The sequence below is a fragment of the Puma concolor genome, chromosome E2, assembly GCF_028749965.1.
Source record: "Puma concolor isolate L17-30 chromosome E2, mPumCon1.1.hap2, whole genome shotgun sequence".
Taxonomy (NCBI): Eukaryota; Metazoa; Chordata; class Mammalia; order Carnivora; family Felidae; genus Puma; species Puma concolor.
Window position 1 is genome coordinate 11,673,163 of NC_141681.1, and position 13,280 is coordinate 11,686,442.

Genomic DNA, 13,280 nt, shown 5'->3' on the forward strand with positions numbered 1-13,280 from the left:
CAATGCTTTTATATGGTTCTGTTAACCATGTATTTGGTAATGATATTTAGTGGGTACATAATGTTACATCAGGTCGATTAAGCAGTTTCCTTAAACATTCTGTTATTCCTGGTCGTGCAAAGTGAAGCTGTTTTTACTGAAACAAATGACTAAAATTAACCTGTTGTTTAATAGCAATGCAAATGGATTTTTCTCCATTGCCATTTATTTTAGAACAAATTTCATATAGTGGTCAAACGCTATGTACTTCTCTGATGACTCCTTATGAATTTTCAAATACAGATATTTTTCTCAATGACGTGAGGATCATTTATAAACATCACATCTCTTTTTCCATAAATGAAGTCAGTGGCTATTTCCTAAATATGGCTGTTTTCTTATGCAGTCACAATATATATATGAAAATCAGGATGCCTAACACCGATACACTACTCTCATACATACCACAGGTCATGTTAAGATGTTACCAACTGTCCTAATGTCCTTCATAATAATATTTTCCTGGACCGAGTCAAGTCCAGAATCACATTCAGTTGTTGAGTACCTTGATTGGCCTTTCTTATGAAACCGTTTTCAGCCTTTCTTTGGCCTTTCGTGACCTTAAGATTCTTGAAGGACACGGGCCAGTTATTTTGCAGAATGGCCTTCAACTTGCATTTGCCTGATATTTCCTTGTGACTAGATCCAGATCACGCATTCTTTTTTTTTTTTTTTTAATTTTTTTATACATTTATTTATTTTTGAGAGACAGAGAGAGATAGAGCACAAGTGGGGGAGGGGCAGAGAGAGAAGGAGACACAGAATCCGAAGCAGGCTCCAGGCTCTGAGCTGTCAGCACTGAGCCCGATGCGGGGCTCGAACCCACAAACTGTGAGATCATGACCTGAGCTGAAGTCGGACGCTCAACCGACTGAGCCACCCAGGCGCCCCTGGATCACGCATTCTTAGTAGGAACACCACAGACTTGGTGTTGTGTCTTCCCAGAGCATTATTGGAGAAGACACAGGCTGTCAGCTTGTCCATTTGCTGGTGATACTAAGTTGATCATATCATTAGATGGTGTCAACCAGTTTTCTTCCCTATAAAATTACTATTGTTTCTTTTGTGATTAACAAGTAACTGGAGAGAGATGCTTTGAGATTATGTAAATATTCTGTTCATTAAAATTTTATCCATTTTATCCATCTCTTAATAATACTTGCCTGCATCAGTCATGACTGATGGTGGCAAAAAAAGTGATTTTATAATAAAATTATAAAAATTGTTTCTATATTTATTAGTTTTCTGCTCTATATGACCGTTTTCTCTTTCCCAGCATTCATTTATTTACATCAGTCTAGACTCATATTTGCTTCTTTAATTCAGTTTTTATGCTCAGATTGTTCCAGATTGTGCCTGCAGGGAACCCCTCCAGACTGTCTCCTGACATGTCCCCATATTAAACACTGATTTACTTTCTGGCACAAGATGTTCTAGGCTTATCTTGAAGTTTCTCTACTTCTCCAAGAATCCTCGATTCCTGTAGTGGGTACTGACATATAGAAATGAAGGTCTGGGGCGCCTGGGTGGCTCAGTCAATTAAGTGTCTGACTCTTGATTTCGGCTCAGGTCATGATCTCACAGTTGATGAGTTCAAGCCCTACATTGGGCACTGCACTGACAGTGTGGAGCTTACCTGGGATTCTCTCTCTCTCTCTATCCCACCCCTAAATCCTGCTCACATACTCTCTCAACAACAAAAAAACATTCAAGGTCTGCATGCTTGGACAGAATAGTGAAAATTTGTGGCATCTGACCCAGTCCCTCCCACATGCCCCTAGCTCATTGTGGCAAAAGCACTACTCTGTGTGGGGCAACTAGAAATATAGGCTTCCCTCTTCCTGTAGGTCACAGGCTCGGACTCTAGTTCTTTGCCAAAGGAGTAAATCACTAGCATTTCTAATTTCCTTTAGCTCCTGATGGCAGAAGCAATTTCCCCAGAAGGCATAGCCGAAAGCACCAGGCTCCCTTTTCCCCACATAGGATGGGAGCTCCACTCCGGGTTGTAGCAAGCCAAGAATGGCCCGAATTATCTTTGCCTCAGCTTTGTTCTTAAGGTGTAAGTTTCATGCTGGAGGGAGAAGCCCAGCCAACTAGGTAACACTAGTCACCCAGCACGTGCTTTTAGAGCAAGATGTCACCACCACAGAAGGGGGCCACTGTCCTTATCCCCAGCTCCTGTACAATGTCCTAGAAGTTCTTACAGAAGCTCCCGTAGGATGCCCCAGAAGGGCAGGCTCTGTAGAAGAGGGACTCTTCTGTTCTACGAGGGGACTTTGGGAAAGAATATGGAGGTGTCCATACTCAAAGACATTGACAAAACAACAGAGATCTTAGTGGAGTGTTTAAGAGGGAGCCCATAGCTCCATGATAATGGTAGCCAACAGCACAATGGTAGGCCAGTTAGAAGTTGAGCACAATCAAGGAAAGACCTAGCCATTAAGAACCATTCTGGTTTCACATCCAACTTTGAGGGTTGAGAAGTCTCTGCACAGGTGCTAGGCTGAACCCATTCAGGAGAAACTAGAACTCTGTGTGACACAGATGTAAAAATGGTCCCCAAGTCACACATCCGTCAACAAAGGGCAGAAGCCTCACTGTCACTAGAGGATCAAGCACAAGCTCTAACCAAACATTGGGTGATTCATAAGCAACTCAGAAACTGGGCTCCTTAGAAAACTGGGCTCAAAAATACAATCACAACCATCCCTGGCGCTCTGGAATAGTGCATGCATGCCCAGGACTGTGCCCTTCCAGAAGTGATTGGGAAGGGATTTCCAAACTCCTAATCCCTGACTGAACATGGGGCAAAGATCTAAACTTGAACTGTAGTAGGGGCCTCTAAGCCAGATGCACAGAAAATGGTAAAGGCTAAAATCTGGTTGGCCAAGAGGGCTTAAGCACAGATGTTGAACAAAATGTGGCTTCTGCTGACCCAGGGGTAATGTGCAGGCAGAATTTGACAAAATCCAGTACTTTTCAGGCTAAAATATAATTTAAAAGTCTGAGCACAGCTATTAGACATTATAGATACATTAGACATCAAAGATGTTAAAAGGACAAAAGTCATGTTTAAAGAATTAAAGGAAGATATGACAATGTCTCAAGAAGACAGAACTTATGAAAGAGAAATAAATGGAAAGTCTGGAGTTGAAAAGTATAACACAACAACTCACTAAAGGATGGGCACTGGGGTGGCTCAGTGGGTTAAATGTCTGACTCTTGATTTCATCTCAGGTCATGATTTTGTGGTTCATGGGATTGAGCCCTGCATTAAGCTCGGACAGCCGACAGCACAGAGCCTGCTTGGGATAATCTCTCTCCCTCTCTGCCCCTACCCCACTCGCTCTCTTTCAGAATAAACAAACTTACAAAGGCTCACTAGAGGAGGGGCACTTAGTTAAGTGTCCAACTTCGGCTCAGATCATGAACTCACAGTTTGTGAGTTTGAGCCCTGCATTGGGCTCTGTGCTGACAGGTCAGAGCCTGAAGCCTGCTTCAGATTCTGGGTCTCCCTCTCTCTCTCTCTCTCTCTGCCCCTCCTCTGCCCATTCTCTATCAAAAACAAACATTTTTTAAAAAATTTAAAAAAAACCACAACTCACTAGAGGAAAGATAATTTCAAGAAAATGAGAAGCCCAATGCAGGGAGAAAATGTTTGCAAAAGACACATCTGATAAAGGACTGTTATCTGAAATATACAAAGAACTTTTACAACTCAACAATAAGAAAACAACCTGATTAAAAAATAGGACAAAGACAGCAGCAGACATTTCACCAAAGATATGCACATGTCAAGTCAACATATGAAAAGATGTTCCTCATCACATGTTCCCACATCCCAGGGAAAGGCCAAAAACCTATCAGAATGCACCAAATACACAACACCGACAACACCAAATGCTGATGAGGATGTGGAGCAACAGGAACTCTCGTTCACTGCTGACGAGCATGAAAAATGGTGTAGACGGTTTGGGAGAGAGTTGGGCAACTTCTTACAAGACTAAACATATTCTTACAGTATGTTCCAGCAATCCTGCTCCTCGCTGTTTCCTCAAAGGAGTTGAAGACTCTGTCCACACAAGAAGCTGCACACGGATGTTGAAAGCAACACTCTCCATAACCACCAAGATGTCCTTCAGTGGGTGTGGATAAACTGAAGTCCAGCCAGACAATGGAATATTGTTCAGTGCTAAAAAGAAATGCACTATCAGGGGCGCCTGGGTGGCGTAGTCGGTTAAGCGTCCGACTTCAGCCAGGTCACGATCTCGCGGTCCGGGAGTTCGAGCCCCGCGTCAGGCTCTGGGCTGATGGCTCAGAGCCTGGAGCCTGTTTCCGATTCTGTGTCTCCCTCTCTCTCTGCCCCTCCCCCATTCATGCTCTGTCTCTCTCTGTCCCAAAAATAAATAAACGTTGAAAAAAAAAAAAGAAATGCACTATCAAGTCATTGAAAGATAGGGAAGAACCTAAGGGCATACTACTAAGTGAAAGAGATCAATCTACAAAGGCTGTGCACTGGACGATTTCAACTATATGACATTCTAGACAAGACACACCTCTGGAGGCATTAAAAAGATCAGTGGTTTCCAGGATTTGGGGGAAGCAAGGATGAACATACCGAGCATAGAGGAGTTTTGGGTCAGTGAAAATATTCTAAATGACATTATAACAATGGATACATGTCACTGTACATTTTTCCAAATCCAGAGAGTGTACAACACCAAGAGGGAACTCTAACTTCAACTATGGACTTCAGGTGGTTGTAGTGTGTCACTGTAGGTTCATCAGTTGTCATAAACTTACGGCTCTGGTGGGAGACACTGATAATGGGGAGGCCGTGTGTGTATAGGAGCAGGTATATGGGAAATGGCTGTACCTTACTCTCATTTTGTTGTGAACCTAAAACTGCTCTAGAAGATGTCTCAATTTTGAGCTAGAGGACCTATTCAGGAAAATTAGACAACAGAAAGTTACAAAATTCATACAGATTGTAAGAAAGAAAGATAGCTCTATTCAAAGATGGCATGATCTTTTATGTATAAAGTTCTAAGGAATCACTAAAAACACTTTTAACCAAACTAATTCAACAAGGTAATGGGACACTAGAATATTTTAAAAATCAATTTTAACTTCTATACACCAGCAATGAACAAGCCAAAATGAAATTATTAAAAAACAAAACTACATGCACCCAGGGTACTTTAGAAGATTGCAATATCCAACATGAGAAACCCCTAGGCCTAAGATATAGCAAAATATTTGCTTAAGTATGGATTTTGTTATTAAGATGATGCAAATATCTCTGAAAAGGCAGCATCTCCTATTATAAGAAAGTCTGGGTAATTACTAGATGAAATCAATTTGTTGCCAGAAGGAATCACACCAGTTTGGAAGGGAAAAATTAACAAATATTTACACAAAGAACGACAAGTTGTTTAGGAGTAAGAAGACCCAATAAATTAAGCATGCAAAAAATCATTGGAGGTTTCTTTAGAATCTACTCAATCAGAGAAACTTTGTTAAAAGAATATGCTGTAGATATGACCACACTACTTTGCGACCTACAGGAAATAACTAAAAAGCATGACCTTATCAAAGGAACTTGTCAAAAGATACATTGGATCGTACACACATTCTGTCTCTCAATCTAAAAAAACATCTACCAGGTGTCTTTTTAATGCACTTAGAAGTTCTAACAATGGAGAAAACTATACCCTTGATTTGATCCTTGCCATATAAGCTCTATCATCCTTTCTTGAACAAAAACCTTGTGAATTTTATCTTTTACCTCTTGATGATAAAAAGCACTTTCCTCTTTCAGCTCTACATGTCCGTACTGGGCTCTACGCTCTTTTACTTCCCAAATTATTTCAGACCACACTCAATTTCATCAAAAATTTTATCAAATAATTGACGAACGGCCATTAGTATAGTCTTCTTAGATATCAGTTTGCCTCTTAACTATCGTTGCTGTTGATGTCACATGTTAGTTTCCATGAAGGTAGCTCCTCCTACTCAGAATAGGCCAGGTGTGCAAAGAAAGAACCCCAAATCACAGCGGCTTAGTTATATTTTTCCCCAATCCAAGCAGCAGGTGACTCTGCACATTGATCATCAGGGACACAAGGCCACTTGGGGCCGCCATAGTTTTAACTATTAGCAAAGGGAAAAAAGCCTGTGGAGGGTTTCAAACTAACATGAAATTCTCTGTACCAGAAGCACAGGTCACTTCTGCTTCCCTGGTCTCACAAGTCACGTGATGCCAGTCAGTCTCATGGGTTTTTGGAAATGCGATCCTTACACGTGAGAACCAGTGTGAATGGGGGATTTATACCTTTGTGGGGGGATTATTTATCCCCGTAAAAAGTCCTCAGGATTTCAGAAGTAATGGTTAAATTGGGAAACCATTCTTTTTGTACAAAAACAGAGCATCAGGCAAAAGTATGTGCAGAGGTACACGGCACAAGAAAATGTTACATTAACATGCTGGAAGTGGAGGGAAACTTAAGTGACACAGTACAGTGGAAAAATATATTTCACTTTCAGTCTAAATATACTATTTTTCCTGATCCCTCTGCTGTAGCAATCACAATATAATAATACCTATGCCATTTAGCAAAATTCGCTCTCACCTATCAGGATTAATCATAGCACTTTCTTTTAATGGAAATACTTGCTCGCTCAAGTTTGCAATGCCTGCCACACAGAAGATTAGCAAATAACGTACTTAAAAGGGATTTTACTTTTTTTTAAGTTTATGTATATTTATTTGGAAAGAGAAAGTAGGTAAGAGGCAGGCAGAGAGGAAGAGAGAGAATCCCAAGCAGGCTCTGTGAGATAGTGACCTGAGCTGAATCCAAGAGTCGGGTGCTTAACCGACCGAACCACCCAGGCGCCCCCCTATTGGGGATTTCCAAGTCATTTAGTAGTATAGCCGTAAATATTAGTGCTTTTATTAACTTAGCCCCAGACTGCATAAAGCAAAAATTAGCAGAATTGTAAGTGACTCAGCTACCAAGTGGTAATGCCAGGGTTCAAAATCAGCCCAGCATTGGCATCACCACCTTTGGCGAGATGCACTATTTCCTTTGATGGATGAATGTGAAAATTAATAATGATTCATTAATCAAAATCAAAATATAAAACACCAAAGACTTCCATTCGTAATAGCAAAACATGCTGTGAGGTGACTATAAACAGTCTTAAAATATAACCTTTTAAAGGACCATGGTATTAATAGATGAGAGACAAAAATAAGAGAACGCTGACCTCAGAGTCATACCCAGGTGTGTGTGGAGACCTGGTTTCTAAAAGAGACATTATTACCAGTCACTAGAAATGATGGTTCTCTTATTAAATGCTAATGGGAAAAGTTAACAACCATAGGGAAAAATATATATTCCTTGTTCATACTACATGCCAGAGTCCAGCCCAAATATTCTAACCACCTCAACGAGTAAAGCTCATCTAAAATGTCTAGAAAATATATAGATAATTATCCTTAGGATATTAAAGTAAAGAAGATTTTCTTAAAGCAGCACAATCATAAAGGAAATCCTGCGACAATAAAATAAGTATAAACAGATTCAAAATGTAAGACACAGACAAGGAGTGTCTTTATAGCTTATGCAAGCAGCCAGTATAAAGAAATCCTAAAAATCAGTAATGCACAAAATATGTATGAGCAATTCACCTGAAAAGCAATAAACACGTAGCCAGAAAATGTTCAACCTCACTGGTAATCGGGAAAAATGCAAATTGAAGCCAATATTTCAGTCTTTTACAGGAGAAACTGTAGTATATTTTGAGGAAATTGATCTTAGGAGAGAATCAACAGATTGTGTTATTAATGGCTAATATGACGAGGAGAGAGAGAAATTCATATTTTGCTTTGATATTATTTGTAGGCTCTTTTTTTTTTTTTTGGCTTCCTTCAGTACATCAATTTTTACTATAAATAGTTCAGGGACAGACAGCAGAGGGGATATAATCAAAGCATGCCAGGAAATAATGTGTGGCGCAGTCTTGAAGGAATTTAGAGGCTTTTGCAGCATCATTGAGTTGACAGCCGTGCCGAAAACATACACCTACACAAGAAATGTAGCCTGAAGTAAAGATGCTCTTGGCATATCATTTAACAGGGTGCTAATTAGATGAACAACAACAAGAAACATGCCAAGAAGATACTTTGGGAGATTTTTTTAAATGCTGAGCGGATGGAATAAAATGCTAAATATTCTCATTTGAACTCAAGATGTTTGGTTATACACTGCTACGTAACCTACCACCCCCACATAGGGGGGTTTAACCCAGTACTTTATCACTTGTCATAGTCATGTGCATTGATCGGGCTCAACGAGACAGTTCACCCTTGGGGCCTCACAGACAGTTGCCATCAAATGGTCGTTGGAACCGGAAGCTCACGTGTCCGGTATCTCAGCTGAGGACGAGGGGAACATCTGGGGAGTGGCCAAGAATCCTTACACGGCCTGGTTTTCCCCAGAGCCAGAATAAGAAGGAATCCTCCAGCTTCTTGTCACCGGCCTCCCAAATCCCAGAACATCAACTCCGTTGCATTTGAGTGGTCAAGCCAGTCACTTAGGACAGCCCAGATGCGAGAGGGCTGGACACGGGACCAACTGTATGCCATCTATTGTACAAAGCAAGCGGTATGTGGAAACAGGAGGAAAGTAATGGCAGGTAGCTATCTTTGGAGACTAACCACCACCCGAGATAACTTCCCTATCTCTTCACTCCTCCGAGTTGATTACTCAAATCATTCCATGTGCTAGCGCTATATGTGAGTGGAGGAGTTCTTCAAGCTCTTATCCCCAGGGATGCACGGGCACAAACCAGCACCAACAGAAGTCTGAGTCATGAGTGCCACCATGAGAAAGGGATGTTATACCCTCCCTTCCTAAAATAACTCTTCCTCCGGCAGGTTAGTCACCTGGCTTATTCAGGGGATTGTCTGTATCACTGAATGCCAATTAAATCAAGTCTCGGGGGGCGCCTGGGTGGCTCAGTTGGTTAAGCTTCCAACACTTGATCTGGGCTCGGGTCATGATCTCATGGTTTGTGAGTTTGAGCTCCACATTGGGCTCTGTGCTGACAGCATGGAGCCTCCTTAGGATCCTCTTTCTCCCTCTCTCTCTGTCCCCTCCCCCACTCACTCACTCACACACACTCTCTCTCTCTCAAAATAACCATTAAAATTTTTTTAAAAATTAAGTCTAAGAAATCACATTGATTAAATGATCTTCTAAAAATAGTTCAGGTCTGAAGAAATTTCTTCCTTGATGTGATTTCACCCATGTATCCTTAGCTTTAATTTTTTAAACATTTATTCATTTTTGAGAGTGAGACAGAGCGTGAGTGGGGGAGGGGCTGAGAGTAGGAGACACAGAATCCGAAGCAGGATCCAGGCTCTGAGCTGTCAGCACAGAGGCCAACACAGGGCTCAAACTCACAGACCGCGAGATCATGACCTGGGCCAAAGTCAGACGCTTAACCAACTGAGCCACCCAGGTACCCCCAGCCCCTACCCCGCCGCTGCCCTGTCCTTTACTTTCTTTAAAAGTGAGATAAAACATCAGTTTATTTCACTGAAAAGCAATTAATAGGTCAGAGTAATATTTCCTTCTGATATTCCTTTTCTTTTTCACATTGTTTTCCAAGTGAGTAGCTATCATATGTCCAGCTAATAGCATGTGGTATGAACTCTCATTATCAATAATTCATTTTTAACTCACTTTTGGAGATATGGCATAATTTCTCATTTATTCCAAACAAAACAAGTTCTTCCTCAAAATCTATGTCAGAATTTTCGTTTGTATAGAAACTATTTTATAATTCGTCACTAGAAATGTTTTCTTTATTAAGTGCACAGTTCAGTATTGTTAACTATAGGCATGATGTTGTACAGCAGATCTCTAGGACTTACTCCTAGGACTGAAATTTTATGCCTTTTGAAGAGCAACTCCCCATTTCTTCCCCCCACCCCCACCCCCGGCTCCTGGCAACCACCATTCTAGGGTTTTTATGCGCTTGACTATTTTAGATGCCTCCTATAATATTACAGTATTTGTCCTTCTATGTCTGGCCTATTTCACCTAGCATCATGTTTTCCGGGTTCATTCATGTTGTTGCTTATGGCAGGACTTCCTCCTTTTTAAGGTTGAATATTATTCCATTGTATGTATTCACCACATTTTCTTTATCCATTCATCGGCTGATGGGTACTTAGGTTGTATATCTTGGATACTGTGAATAATGATATAGTTAACATGGGTGTGGAAGTATTTCTTCAAGATCTAATTTTTTTAATGTTTATTTATTTTGAGAGAGAGAATGTGGGAAGGGGCAGAGAGAGAGAGAGCGAGAGAGAGAAAATCCCAGTCAGGATCCACACCAGCAGCATGGAGTCCAGTGAGGGGCTAGAACTCAAGAACCATGAGATCATGACCTGAACCGAAACCAAGAGTCAGACACCCAACTGACTGAGTTACCAAGGTGCCCCAAGATCTAATTTTAATTGTTTTGGATAAACAATCAGAAGTGGTGTTGCTGGATCATATGGTAGTTCTATTTTTAATTTTTGAGGAACTTCCATACTGTCTGCATTCCACAATGGCAGGACCATTTCTCATTCCTATCAGTAATGCACAAGGGTTCCCTTTTCTCCACATCCTCACCAACATTTATTTTCTTTTTTGTTAATAGCCATCCAACTGGAGTGAGGCGATATCACATTGTGGTTTTGATTTGGATTTTCCTGACAACGAGTGAGGTTGAGCATCTTTTCCAGGTGTCTGTTGGCCATCTGTATCTATGCTTTGGAGAAACATCTATTCAAATCTTTGGTCCATTTTTTAATTGGGTTATTTAGGATTATTTATTTATTTTGCTATTGACTAGTACAAGTGCTTTCTATGTTTTAGAGCTTAACCCCTGTCGGATATAGTATTGGCCAGTATTTTCTCCCATTCCATGGATTGTTTTTTCATGGATGATTGCTGTGCAGAAGCTTTCTAGTTTGATGTAGTCCCACTAGTTTATTGGTCCTTTAGTTGCTTGTGTTTTTGGTGTCCTGTCCAAGAAACCATTGCCAACACCAAGGTCATGTAGCTTTTCCCCTGTTTTCTTGTAGGAGTCTCATAGTTTCAGGTCTTTGTTTGAATCTTTAATCTGTTTTAAGCTGATTTTCCTATATAGTATAAAAGAAGGCTCAAATATTTCATTATTTTCCATATGGATATCCAGTTTTCCTAGCACCATTTGTCAAAGAAACATCGGGAAAGAAGTCATTCTTGTTTTATTTTAAATCATAATTTCAGTTTCACGTCTTTTTGCTCTCAAAAGCTTTCTTTTTCTCATGAAATTCAGGGATTACATTAAAAGGTTAGCCACACAATTTAGCTTTTAAACATCTCAGTCTTGCAGCTTGGACTTCTGATATTGGGAAATTCTGAGCTCAAAATACGTTTCTTTTTTGCTTAATTTCTTTTTGCTGTCAGTCAAAGATCTCTTTTCTACATTATAAAAGACTGTTCTTTACTGAGAATGGTTGATATTTAGCTCTATTCTCTAATCCTTCCCTCTTTTATCTAAAGCTCTGTATCCCAAAGACGAGCATACTATCCCAAATGTCGAAGCTGTAGGACAGTTTGCCGTGAATCCTGGCATGAAGGACAACCCAGATGATCTCATCAGTCTCTCTATGTGTTTGTACAATTAAAGCTATTTTGCAAAAACTAATTAATGAACTGAAAAATCTTATTTCTTGATCTTTCAGCTATATTTCGCCAAATATAATCTGAACGATTGTCTCTCATCTCAGTGTCAAACTCTTTTCCAAAATGGTTGTGTGAATAAAACACTCCCCTAAGCAGTGGACAAGAGCTTCTGTTGTCTCCCACCCATACAAACACTAGATTTTGCCTAGTTTTTGAAAATACAATTCTAGTATTACCTGTGATGAAGAGAAATTCTTGATTCAAATGTAATTGAACTTACTAATGATTTGCACTCTTTAATTACTGGAAGAAATCTGTATTTTAGGGTAGGAAGAAACAAATATCTAAAGTATCAAGAATTTTGCAGTGTTGATTTTCCAAGTGTTTTTACAATTTCATACACTCTGGGGGCACCTGGGTGGCTCAGTCGGTTAAGCATCGGACTCGGGCTCAGGTCATGATCTCACAGGTTCGTGAATGCATGCTGACAGCTCAGAGCCTGGAGCCTGCTTCAGATTCTGTGTCTCCATCTATCTTTCCCCCTCCCATGCTCGCACTCTGTCAATCTCTCTAAAAAATAAACATAAAAAAATAAAAAGTACAAAAAAATAAAATAAAAAATAAAAAAATAAAAAGTACAATTTCGTACACTCTGAAGACATGCATATATACATATGTATGTATATGTAGAGCATATTACTATATTCGTTATCCCTAACGCTATCCAAAGTCTCAAACCTACAGATCATGCCAATAACTCCAGCCACTTGACTGCCGATGTCCCCCACTTGAGAAAAGGCAAACCATAGGTCCATCCATGTATATATATGACCTCTCTTCAAAAGTGCAAAGGTAATTCCGCAGCATCATGGGGAAAAAAATAATTTACCTTTGCATTATCGTACTTCCAAGGGTTTGGTTTGTGTCGGGTTTTTTTCCAAAAGACAATGTAGCAGCTCTACTTAAAACATTTTGCATTTCAGGACTGTCTCCCTCTGAAGCGTAATGGGAGTTGTCACAGAAACAACCCTACGTACAAGAAAATATTTATTTTAAAAATCTGCTCTAGTTTTTCCTGGTTGTTGAGGAGATGAGTCCTCTTTTTAGGAGCAAGTTCTCTATTTTGTGAGTATGTAGAGGATTATTGACCTTCTAAGTTTTTCACTCCCAGGAGTCATTGTTTCAGGCATCATGAGGCTTAATTTAAGTCAGTGTCCTACATCCTAAACATTGCTGAAGACTGTGCTGTCTCCTCACAGGATTGATTTTAGAAATTGTGTGATGGAATAGAACAGGCTATTGTTTGTGTTTGAGGGGGAAGAACACCCATGATATTTCCCAAGGCAAGTAATTATCTTCAATAATATTTATCCTTGGTGTATTCAGAGTTAACAGAAAAGCACAGGAGAAGGGAGACGTGTAAATACCGTATTTGTTTTTCTCTGTCTCAAAGTTTACCTGTTCTTCTAATGAAATGATGCTTTGTTTGACTTTATTTAAAATAGC

The 13,280-nt window shown here is 40.1% G+C and overlaps 1 long non-coding RNA gene across 2 annotated transcripts in view; it reads right to left on the reverse strand.

Moving 5' to 3' along the window:
• Positions 1-13,280, reverse strand: part of LOC147573371 (uncharacterized) — a 63,674-nt gene that overhangs the window by 20,603 nt on the left and 29,791 nt on the right. The gene's annotated exons all lie outside the window — the stretch shown is intronic.